This window comes from Harpia harpyja, chromosome 1 (genome assembly GCF_026419915.1).
Source record: "Harpia harpyja isolate bHarHar1 chromosome 1, bHarHar1 primary haplotype, whole genome shotgun sequence".
Classification (NCBI taxonomy): Eukaryota; Metazoa; Chordata; class Aves; order Accipitriformes; family Accipitridae; genus Harpia; species Harpia harpyja.
The window spans coordinates 33,070,473-33,082,638 of NC_068940.1; the positions used below are offsets into that span (position 1 = coordinate 33,070,473).

General features: G+C 41.2%; 1 protein-coding gene across 4 annotated transcripts in view; it reads right to left on the bottom strand.

Annotated features, from left to right (window-relative positions):
• Window positions 1-11,829, bottom strand: part of OSBPL2 (oxysterol binding protein like 2) — a 38,430-nt gene extending 26,601 nt beyond the window's left edge. The window contains exons 1-2 of one of the 4 annotated variants that reach the window (XM_052786023.1): window positions 11,789-11,822; window positions 10,816-10,912 (exon numbers count right to left, since the gene is read on the bottom strand). The gene's annotated coding sequence lies outside the window, so the exon portion shown is untranslated. Of the gene's footprint in view, window positions 1-10,815; window positions 10,913-11,531; window positions 11,556-11,788 lie in introns of those variants that run through there. The other 3 variants (XM_052786032.1, XM_052786050.1, XM_052786059.1) reach the window with 3 other exon arrangements.
• Between the last annotated feature and the right edge of the window lie 337 nt (window positions 11,830-12,166).

Here is a 12,166-nt window from a genome sequence, read left to right on the forward strand (position 1 = left end):
ACACACAGCATGCAGTTTCACTACAAAGACAATGAAGCTTTCCTATAAAAACACTCACCAAGTATAAATGAAGTAACTAGAATCAAAGATTTGAGTTAACTGAAAGCAAGAGTTATGCTGTGTTCTCCTGATATGCACCTCATACCACACCTTAAGCTCATTGTTATTTGAAAAGAAAGTTCAGTCATATCCCTGTAAATTATATACAAGCTTTGTAACTATTACCTAAAGAACAAAATATTCATGAAGTCACTTTAAATAATAGTCACAAATTCTCCCAAGATGGTAGGAGCATTTTTAAAAGGAAGAAGTAATATATTTTGCGTCAGAGTTACACTGGCAATAACTTAATGCTCATATCACTTCTTTTATGGTCAGTTCTTCTATTCAGCAGAGATTAACATGAATTTGCATGTAGCTGAACACACAATGATAACAGCATTTAGCTATCATGAGCCAAAAAGCTAGGATTAAGTCCTTTTCTCTTACTAAAAGCAACAGCAAAAAGTTACTTGCAACTAGGCTGAAATGCCAGAAGACAAAAACATCCTATTTGCTTCATATTCAGCATTTGTAATCTGTATTTCCTCCCCCATGTCCATGAAGTACCAAAAGAATTCACTTACACACGACCAGCTGTAGTTAACAGCTTTTATCAAAATTGCCATTCAAAAGAGGGTGCAATATTCCTGTGTCAGACAGACCTTCAGGAGCTTAGGACCACCTGCCATCATGGAAAACCTTTCATAAAGCATAAACACCATATCATGTTCACATCTTTTATTCCGACAGTGCAGAAGGAATAAAAAAGTATACTTAGATATTTTCTTACATACATAGTAATCATTAGGAATGTAACAGTTTTCCATACAGGACTTCACTTGCTCTTTGTTGTAGAGAACACTATTTCAGCAATCAGGGTTTGCTGGTTTACAGGTTAAAATTATCTTAGTGGGCTTCACTTTAACAGCCAGTGCTTACGGGCTGGGCCTGGGTACTCAAGACACAGACACTCAGAAAGGTGCTTTTGCCTGGGGATTGCAGCCCAGCTGCATTGCCACACTGATGACCAAAGAGGGACTGATATAAATCATTTTATAAATAACAGGAAAAAACTGCAAGTAGAGGTATCTTAAGAGAACTGGAGATTCATAATTTAATGATGACAACACACCGTGGACCACAAGCAGCCCAGATTTTGTGGTTTACAAGATAAGCGACAAAACTCATCTATTTCCTCATATTTTAAGGCTACAGATTGCTATACACTAATTGGATTTATTATGGGATTTGTGTGCATGAATAAAAACTGCCACATTTATTTTCATTTTTGTAATAGATTGATTTCCCTACAGGAGAGATGTTATTTTTGAAGCTCAAACTGAAAGACAACAGATAAAAACATCCAAAAAAAGTGTAATACCCATCCCAACAGTACAACTTCATAATGGGTTGGTAAATCTGTACTGTAGGCTGTATTATCTTATATTTTGCTCTGAGAAATTCTCTGTACTAGGTTGTCCAGAATATTCACAATAAGATTTTACTCCTTGAAATTACATTTAAAGTGAGTGCCAAAGCAATCAACAGAAAACAACGAAGCTTGACATAGTTTATGGAAGCAAGCCTTGAACAAGTTACTTGGGCAGAACCTAGTTTTTCTAGTCATTTTTGCTTATTTGCATGCCAATGCCTACAATATACAAAACCAGACTAGCAAGAGTTAAGCTAAGCATAGCATGTGAAGTCAAAAACTTGTAAGACCTTCTGGTGTCTTCTAATCAAAGGACTACTATTTTGATTCCTCTGAAATAAGCTTTGCACATTGGTGATGTTGTAAAGCCATCTACAAACAGGATAAACAAGATATTATGCTGTCCAATAACACAATTTAGAAATGCAGATACCAATGCTGAAATAAAAATGCTATGTTTGTCCCAAGCAAGTAACCCCAAAACCTGAACAGGTAAGGGAGGGAAATATAACTACTAGTCACATGGGCACAAAGTCCGGTTTGTACTTTGGTTATTAAAAAGTCTCATCGGTGCTGCACAACTAGTCAAAAGCCAGTTACTCATTAAAACTCCTTTAAATTCTCACAATTTATCAGAAAAGGTTCACACATTCTTGTATGACTGATGACCATAGACAGTCCTTTTCTTAAAGGACAGGAGGATGTTTCACAAAGGCAAAGGACGAAATAAAGCATGCATTTGCAATAAATACTGCGGAAACACAAGAAAATACCTGCACCACGTCCAGAGCACACCTTGAAATAGGTTCTACAGAGAGGAGGTAATTACTAAGATTGACATACTGCTTTCCAGAAGTACATCTGTCACAGACAGAGAGAACAAACAGAAAGGGCTCGTCCTAAACATGCATGGTACACCAATGGTCACAACACATACTAAGACAGATCCTGAGAAGCTCGCTCTCAGCAGAAAACATGCTTCTCTCAGTGATCTTTACAGCCTTGATGCAGAGAATGTAACTATTCATACCACCTACACTACGGTGACAGCTAAGGTCCCGTGATGCAGGAAGAACAAAGTCGTATCGTACCTGTCAATCAGCTGGTTACGAATACTGTCAAAGTGTTCTGTCAAGCACTGTGTTGAACCTGGAACTCGACAGTGACACCTACCAGGTGATCTGGCCTCCGGTAACATACTTTGCTTTCAAAAACTTAACTCTGTGCAGATCGGAGTGTCCCGTACAAGCTCACAGTCCCTAGCAGTAGAAGGTACAGGGAACTCTTTTCTAGGGATACAGTATTAGTAAGATCAGTCCCAGACTTTGCACTGTTCCCACTTATTTTAAACCATTTCCTCCCACTTGAATTTATTTTTAAAACCAGGACAAAAGTGCAAGACTTTCCAAATCACTTTATGAAGTATCTAATTTGCTCAATGCATTCTGTGACACACGTGTGAGCATCTATATGAGAAGAGATGCACGCACACCTTGCAAAGAGAGGTTGCACCTTGATAGGCTTCTCTTTGAAACCAAAGGTGTGGAGATCGACTGCTGGCTGAGCGGTCAAAGGCTGCTCTCTGGCACCGGTACTCTCCACACCTATATGCCAGATGAGGCTGTGGAGGTGACCTGTAATGGTTGTCCATAACATCATTTCATTTGCTTACAGCTCTATCAAGTATTAAAAGTTGAAATTTCCTATGCCATTTACCTGGCTAGTAATCCTTCAAATTTGTTACCACACGTGCTTTCTCCTTCTCAAATTCCATTCCTCAACAGAAAAAATTAAAAAAAAACAAACCAGCTTATGTCTATGTCCCTAAGATCCTGGATCCTCAGAACTTATACACCAATTAAAGAACCCCAAACACTAGTACCTGTTCAAAACAACCTGTATAAGTTTAAACATGCAATTACTATGACTTAGTTAATTTGACATAACTAGTTACTCCATACTAACTTGTTCTTCTATGTTAATCCTCAACAAAGACCAAGCTGGTTAACCAAAAGTTACTCCTCAAAGAAACATTTACATTTCTATAGAAAGGTAAGCGTTTACAGCTGGAGCAGCTAATTTGACTGGAATGCAGTTCAGCAAGATCAGTTTTGAAGTCTGGCTGGCTGACTACAGCTGCAGTGTCTTATTCCTCCAGACCTGAAGTTGAAATTTCACATGTAGCAATTCTGGAAAGCCACTGCTTTATTGACACCATCCTGCTACCTTTACAAATCCTGGTTTCCTTGCTCTTAAAGCACATGTTCTAGCTCTACGAGACATGTATAAAACACTAGGTCATGTTCATTATACAGACATTGAATCTACTTGTGAGACCAAGGAGAATTTAAGTAAAACCAAGTACAGAAACAGTAAGCTGTCATGAAAATAAACACAGATGTTCACCAGCATGAGCAGGTAAGGTGTTAGAAGTTTAATACACTGGAACTAGAGTGCCGCCAAAGAATTAATGAACTAGCACATTCATCAGCTTTTTTACATGCATAACAAGGTTTTGTTGGATGTGCACTTCCACAGCAAATTTCAAAACAAATTAAATATATTAACTTGAAAGGAGAATACTTGCAAGCAAGGGGGGGGGGGGGGGGGGGGAAGAAAGTTACTTGAGGCCTTCCTCACAAGAAAAAATAATAAAAACTTTCTGTCAAATGTCATATGATGAAAATACTGCACAAGTATTGCCGGGGGGGGGGGGGGGGGGGCGGGAAGAGAAGGGGCAAACCCCACAAACTCTGAAAAGACACTCAGTTTTCAGGTTTTTACTTTTCTTTAATGGGTCAAAAGGGCACAAGCTCAATTTAACAGAAATAGTAACGACAGAATTTAAAATTAGCTCGATACAAAGGAAAATTCATCCCATGCCCTGTTTAATCCACCTAACAGCATATGTTAATAAAGAGCAACATTTTCATTAGTTTGATATCATGGGTTCAGGATGCACCTTCTGTCCAGAAAGAGACTCCAAAAGAGCCAGTAGAAGATCAAATACACACACCCTTCATATTAAAACTAAAAATAATAAATAAAAAAAAAAAGGAGAACAAAAAACCCAACAGTCCTATAGTATGACTGGTGGAATAAGAGCCAACCCCATCTTCTCTTGAGTTGCCAGCTGAAATAAAACATAGCTGTAGTACTTCAAGGGACAGAAATAAATAGCTTGAACTAGAAGATAAATATTCATGTGTTTTTCCTTCACAAACATCTCCTGAAAGCATCAAACTGCAGTGTTTCTTCTCTGAATGAAAGCTTCAGCAAGGATGAATCTTAATTGACTCATGAAATTAGGTTACCAACAACACTGGATCTAAAACATCTATAAAAATTAGCCAAGAAGTCAATTTAATTGGCAATTTAGATACCTGCTGTAATTATTATGCACTTAAAATCTCTTCAACCAGAGAACAGCCACACATATGGCAGAATCCAGAAGAGAATTTTATTTACGAAGTTAGATTTGTCTCTTACTCCAAAGTTTGAATGTAATAGCATCTTCCACCAAGATGTCTTGGCAAGATGAAACTCAATCTGCATCCACAGTAAGAAAAGGGCAATTTCCTTCTCAAGTCTGTTAAAGTGCAGAGAGGCTGAGTGAGGAGGATCAGCTGAAGATGTGGCCCACCGTCACTTTTCCATTTCTTTGAAGATTGCAGCTATCCCTACTATAGGCCTTAATGAAGCTGGGAGTTATTAAATGCCCTAGGGGCAGTTGAGTACCTGTACTGGGTCCTGCTGGGATGGAGTTAATTTCCTTCCTAGCAGCCTGTACGGTGCTGTACTTTGGATTTGTGACCAAAGCAGTGTTAATAACGCACCTATGTGTTACTGCTGATGACAGCTTACGCAATGTCAAGGCTTTCTCCCTTTCTCACTCTGCACCCACAGTGAGCAGGCTGGGGGTTGACAAGAGGCTGGGAGGCAACACAGCCGGGACAGCTGACCCGAACTGATGAAAGGGATATTCCCTACCATATACTGCCATGCTCAGCAATAAAACTGGAGGGGAGTTTTGCAGGGGTTGCCATTGCTCGGGGGGACTGGCTGGACACAGGTCAGCTGACAGCAAGTGACTGCTTTTGCATCTCTTATTTTTCTTTATTTCTATTTGGCTTCTCCCCCTGCCTTTACTTATTAAAGTGTCTTTGTCTCTACCCCCAAGTTTTCTCACTTTTGCCCTTCCAATTCTCTCCCACATCCCACGGAGTGGGGGAGCTGTGTGGGGCTCAGCTGCCTGCTGGGGTCAACCCACAACAGAACCAGCAAAGCATCCTAAGCTGATAGTTTAGCTGAACTTATTTTAAAGCACTTGAAACAATGGTGGCAGCAAACTGAACATTTGAAAATTTAGCTTTGAACGCATGAGCCAAACAGATTTATGGCAGAGAGAATCACGTTCTGTTCTCTCAGGAATACAGATTTTTGGTGATACTTCACAAGAATTAGAGCCAACTGAAACACTACAAGTCTGGTTTGCAACAGAGTTCAGGCTACAAAATTTGTTTCTGCATCAGAACAAACCACAGTAATTGTCCCACAGGCTAAGTATTGCCCCCAGCACAAAGCTACGGTGCTGCTATCAGAAGTATTATTTATTGAACATAAAAATTGCAAAGATGAAACTGCACAGAAAATACTCTCACGGTATAGTGCTCAATTACCTACAGAACTGATGGCTGTCCCCAGTTTCACTTCAGCCAAAAATTCTGTTCTACAGCCAAGGATACTGGCTCACAGAACTTCTACCAAACCTAACAAACAAACAAAAAGACCAAGGAAACTTGATTCCAGCAGATTAGTATTTTCGGATGCAAAACACTTCACTGAAGTTCCCACAGAATTCTGTAAATGTTCTCCTTTTTTAACACTACATCAATATTTGAGACATTTTTCCACCTGAGAGCATCTGGTACAGCAATCTTTGGACTTTGTAGCCTTCCCTTGGAAACTTTAATCGTCCCCAGTTGTAAAAGATCACAAAATTCTGTTTTACATGGCTTCTCTACCCATGATGCATAATGCTAGGTTTGATCATGACCAATAAACCAGCTCATTTCTAGCCACACTGTTAAAAAAAACTAGTAATTCAATACTGTATTGTAAATCTAGTTACTTTTTAGTAGTTTCCTGAGGACTTGTTTTATCTTATTGGTAAGAGACAAGGTGGAAAGTAATCAATAACTCCAAGCACAGCAGCTTTGGACACAAGTGTCAGTAGATATATAATTGATCATTTATGAATGCTTCTCTTTGAAACAAAACTTACTTTGAAGGTAAAATTAAGTATGCTTGAATATTTCTCATAATAATGTAACCAACCCTACAAATTGATCACTGAAGTTTATGAATTTGAAGACAATTACAGCACATAACATCACTGGAGAAAACCCCCAGAACAGTAAAAATAGTTACAGGTTTAAGTTTATAGATCTTCCTGCTCAAAGGCACTTTTTAAGCTTTGTCTCTGTGCACCCATTCTCTCTGGGCAGGTGTAGTTTTACATTTATTCTGTGCAAAGTATCTTACTAATAATTTTCATGGAGACTCTTAAACAATTATGATAACAATCACATTGCAAATAAAGCAGGAGGGCAACAGCTGACTAACCTAGTGCAAAGCCCTACAGCGTAAGAAACCATATTTTTATGCCTACCAACAATTCCTCACGCACTCAAATTCTGCAGCACGAGCTCATGCACACAGCTAGCAAAGAGTTTTTAGAAAGTCAGAGTTTCTTCTATGGTTGAATTTCCTTTAAAGCTACACTTACAGTAGATACCTAAATGGATTCTAGTGTAAGGGTGTTACTATGTTTGCTGTTGTCAAGAGATAAAAAAAAAAAAAAAAAAAAAAGATAAACTTTGACTTCTCGAGACAGGACAAATATCTCTATTTAGAGTTCAGTTTTAATAAAGAATCCACCTAGCTATCTGCTTGGTAACGTTAACCCACTTGGATAGTAACACGGTTGCACAGCACTTAGAACTACATTTAAGACAAAATAAGACCATGTAAATAAAGTTATTTGCATCCCTAAAGACAGGTAGCATTTTTGTTTCACTATTAAACAACTGTGCAACAGTTTCACTGACGTTGTGCAAAACCTAGAAAGGACACATTCACTGGGGAGAAGTTCTGTTCTTCTAACAAAGTTCTCATTTCGTCCAGTAAACAAACATGCTGCTAAATGGACTGTTATAAATAGGCTGGTGAGCTAACTTCTCCATAGCCTTAACATGTACAAGTTTTATAATTCCGAGTTATTAAAAGGATTCTCGTTCTCACTTGATAGCACTGACACATTGTAGGGAACAGAGTCTACATCGGCCTCTGCCACTTCAGTGGCCGGAGCTGGTTACGTCTGAAGTGAATGATGTGAACCACAGGCACCTCAGAATTCAAACACTTACCATCTTCAAACTTTCCATATCATCATTACTTTTGAACTATCCCTAGAATCAAAACCCGATGAGATCTATTAACAGATTCTTTTGGGAGCCCTAAAAAAAACTGACTCGGAAGAGTAAAAATAATGCTAGTAAAAATATAATTAAGTTATCCGTTCGTGAAAATGCATTTCTTGACAAATAACATAAGCATGCAAACTTCTTTGTAATACCCCAGAGGTTCATAGCATCCCAACAGCCACAACCCTTATCTCATCTAAAACTCTGAACAGCACAGCAAAGGAATTGAATTCAAACAGGAATGCCACAGACCAAGGCTTCCATTCAGTCTAATGCCAAGCACAGATGTTGCGCGTCCAAGAGAGCAACATACAGTTTAAGTTTTAGACCGTAAAACCAAGAGGGGCAAGATTAAAAGGTCCAGATGTATTTCTGCAGCTGCAGGCACAATTCACCTTTTGTGTACACTCCCACCAGATTTATAAACAATCACAGGAAGACAACGCTACCCAGCCTCCTGCCTTTTCTGAATGGAGGGCTGCTGTAATTTACTAAAAATCTGTCTCATTAAATTACATGCATAATAAAATATACTGAAATAATCTAAAGGATCTGTCTAGACCAGCAAATGAATTTCCAATTGTAACTGTATAAAAAAAAAAAAGTTTAAGCAAGCTTAGTCTATTCTTGTAACTTATTGATCCTGAAAATTAAGACATTATGTTTGTGCACTGAATCAACGATAAATTTTTGAAAAGTACAACTGAAAGCAATGGTAAGCCACATTTGACACATTCTAATTGCTTACCGTTCTCATGCAACTTGCTATTACAAGCCTTTAAGAATACAAAGTAAATAATTACATCAACATATATTCTTCTGCACAGTAAGGACTGAGATAATGTATTTTTAATTCCAAGTTCTACACTGGTCTATTCCATAAAGGAATAAAAACCGTAAAAGAATCGGTATAATGCATAACCTGTATTTTTTTGCAACAGGAAACATATCAAAGTCCCCTATCTTCCAAAGTGGCAGATACAGGGTGACCAATTTGTTCATTGCTCTCACTTTCCAATTTATTCAGCTAGGTGAAGATGCCCCTGTGATCAGTAACGTATTCAAACTCAGCAAATATATTCAAGATGTTGAGCACTCCATATTTAACACATATTCTTTGCATGCCTGATTTTGTTCATTTCTTCTAAAAACGTAAGAGAACCAAACATTTTAGTTATTTCACAGAGAACAGACTAAACACTAAGCATTTTAAAACACCACATTAGTGTCCAATACAGACATTTCTTATATCTTCATGACTCAGGTGACAAAATGATGCTGAGGGAAAGACTAGAAAAAATGCCAACTTGTAAACGGAAGTTCTAGTTATCAAGTAGCATGATGTAACATTGCATTGTTCAAGGACAAGTTACTTCAAATACCAAAGCTAATGAATTACCTGCTTAAAAATTCAGTGTACTTGCATGCGAGTCTTGCTTTCAAACACCAGCACAAAAAAAAAAATCATCTGACTGGCACTACAAACAGTGATTTAAAAATATAGCCTTATCAAAGAAAAAAAGCCTGATTGGTATGTTTTCCAGCCAACACTAAAATAACAGACAGCTAAGCTTTCCACCTTTGTTCTAGGTCAGCATGTGTGAAGTTCACACAGTAGAATTCACAAGAAGAAAGACTGAAAGAAATACCAGTTTCAATCATAAGACCTGTCAGCTTAAGCAAGTACATATCATACAAAGCAGTAACAGTACTAAAACTGATTTAAAGAAATCATAGTGAAAATTACCCTCCATGATGAGTGACCAAGCCAAGTACATTTGCACAGATGTGTTAGCAAACAAATAACTACTTGCACCGCACTGTTTTTCAGTATTGCATCAACTGAAACCTTTAACCTATCTAGTCTTCAACTACTTGCAGGCATAGAGTTTGTTGTCTAATCATCGTTTTCTATCTTGAACTTTTGTCTTCTGTTTATAAGATTATATTAGCATGGCTGAAGAGCTAGTTGTGGAGAAAAATAGCATATTTATTCCTAGACAGCAGATGTCTCGGTGCTTCCTTTCGAGCACTCCCTGAAGTTACAAGTCCATTATGAGGTGCTGTTGGTTCAGGAAAGCAACACTGAGAATCACTTCTGATCTTATCCTAGACTGCCCTCAACTTTCTGTCACGTGGTCAAACATTTGTATGACTTGACAACTATTTTAAGAAAAGCTATGTTTACAGCAACTGAAAACCTAGGGGGTTACTTAGGGGAAAATCACTGCTCGGAATTTCTTGCTTCCACGCCAGTTTAGCCAGTTCTCCTACTTTCATCCCATGGTGCAGTGCTTTATGTTTGGAAGTTACCCAAGTCACTGCTTCCAGAAATTGCCCTGAGGTTTTAGAAGTCCCAGAGCATACTGGTATAAAGTTTGTTAAGATGATATATATGTGGTTGCCCCCAGATGTCAACCTGAACATGGAGTTACTGAACTTTGGAAGGTTAAGTTGGAATGAAACAAATTTATTTTTTCTTGCATGTGTAAGCTTTAAAAAAGGAGACACTGTGAGAAGAGTGGTACGGTAATGCTAATCTACACTGCAGATCCGCATCTCCTTTTTACTTTTCCTTTTTGAAATTTTAAATGTATTTTAATTGAGAAAATTCACAGTAAATGAAAGCAGTATCTGCTTGCATTCAACATGCTTTGGCAGATACTTCTGAGGGGAAACACAAGGTTATGGCAGACATAAAAAACAGAAGACGATTTCAAACCCACATCTGAAATTCCGGCCTGCAAGTGCTGCAGAGTAACAAACAACTTCCAAAAGAAGTCCTGAATCCAAACATACAGATAGCACAAACATGATTTAATATCCAAGTTAAATAAACGGCAACATAATTTATACCTTTGTTACCATGCAGAAGTTCTGGTGGCATGTTATTTAAAAAAAAGCCTTTTTTCCTGCTATTTTTCCCATCTTGCTTGTCTCCCTTTCAGGAGCTCTGTAAGAGAAACATTGAGTAGGTAACTGAAGAATAATAGAAAAAAAAACCCCTCAAATAAATCCTGACTGCTCTCTGTGCTTCAGCTGTGGCCTAAAAGGCCCCTTGAGCCTGCTCTATCTTGCTGAAGCCGAGCTCAACACATTCCTCTTCGGAACTGGGTGTCGTAGCCTCCTTTGCTAAACTACCCAGCTCCAAAAGCAATCGGGAAATAAGATTAAAATTAGAAAAAACCCTACGCTAGGACCGACAGAGCTCCGCCGACCTGCAACCCGCGCTCTGCCCACCAACGTCCTTCAGCCCCCGCTACCTCCCCCGTCCCCAGAGGAGAACCCCACGGTCGCGAAGGCGGTTCCACCACCCAGCCCCGCCGCTCGGGCCACCCCAGATCCGCCGCCTCCGCTGAAACATGGAAGGGGAACACCCATTTCAGCCCAACACGCTCTTGACTCAGCCGGACGGGCCTACGGCTCGCAGCGCCCTCAGAAAACAACCGAGCGGGTCAAGGATCCCGCGTCCGCCGGGGAAGGGAGCGCAGCGCTGGGGTGGCCGCGCTCCCCCGGCCCGGCCGCTCCCCCCATACACACACACACACACACACACACACACACACACACACCTCGGCCAGACTGACAGGACCGCCCGCGGCGCTGAGGGGAGCCGTTAACGGCCCACCGGGGAGGGGACCCCCGCGGCGGGCTGGGCCGCGCCGAGGCCCGGGCGGGGCTGAGGGAGGCGCTCCCGCCTTTCCCTCAGCGGGGGGCGCCGCTGCGGCAGGTGGGAGGGGGTGGGAGACGAGCCCCCTGAAGGGAGCGGCTCGCCGGGGAGGGCGGCGAGCCCCGGCTACCGGGCCCGGGGCAGGCAGGGCAGCATTACCTGACACCGCGCTCCCGCGACGGCCCCACCGCAACACCCCCGACCGCCCCCCCTCCCCGCCTTCAACCCAGCGCCCGGCACCGCTGACACCGAGGCGGAAGTGCGGCCCTCGCCGCGGCGGAGGGACGCGCCGCTGCACCAATCGTAGAGCGCGGCCTCGCCCCGCCGTCGCCGAAGCGACGAACCAGCTTCTCCCACCCACTCCACCGGAGGCGGGGCGAATGCTAAGCAAGAAGCCGAGCCTCACAGCCCCCCGGACCGCACCACTGCTGGGGAGACTGCTGGCCAATGGCGCGTCGGAGGGGCGGGTCTATGCAGACGAAGGCGGTACCGGGAGCCCCAGCTGCCCCGGAGGGCCTCACCGGGCGCGTTTCGGGG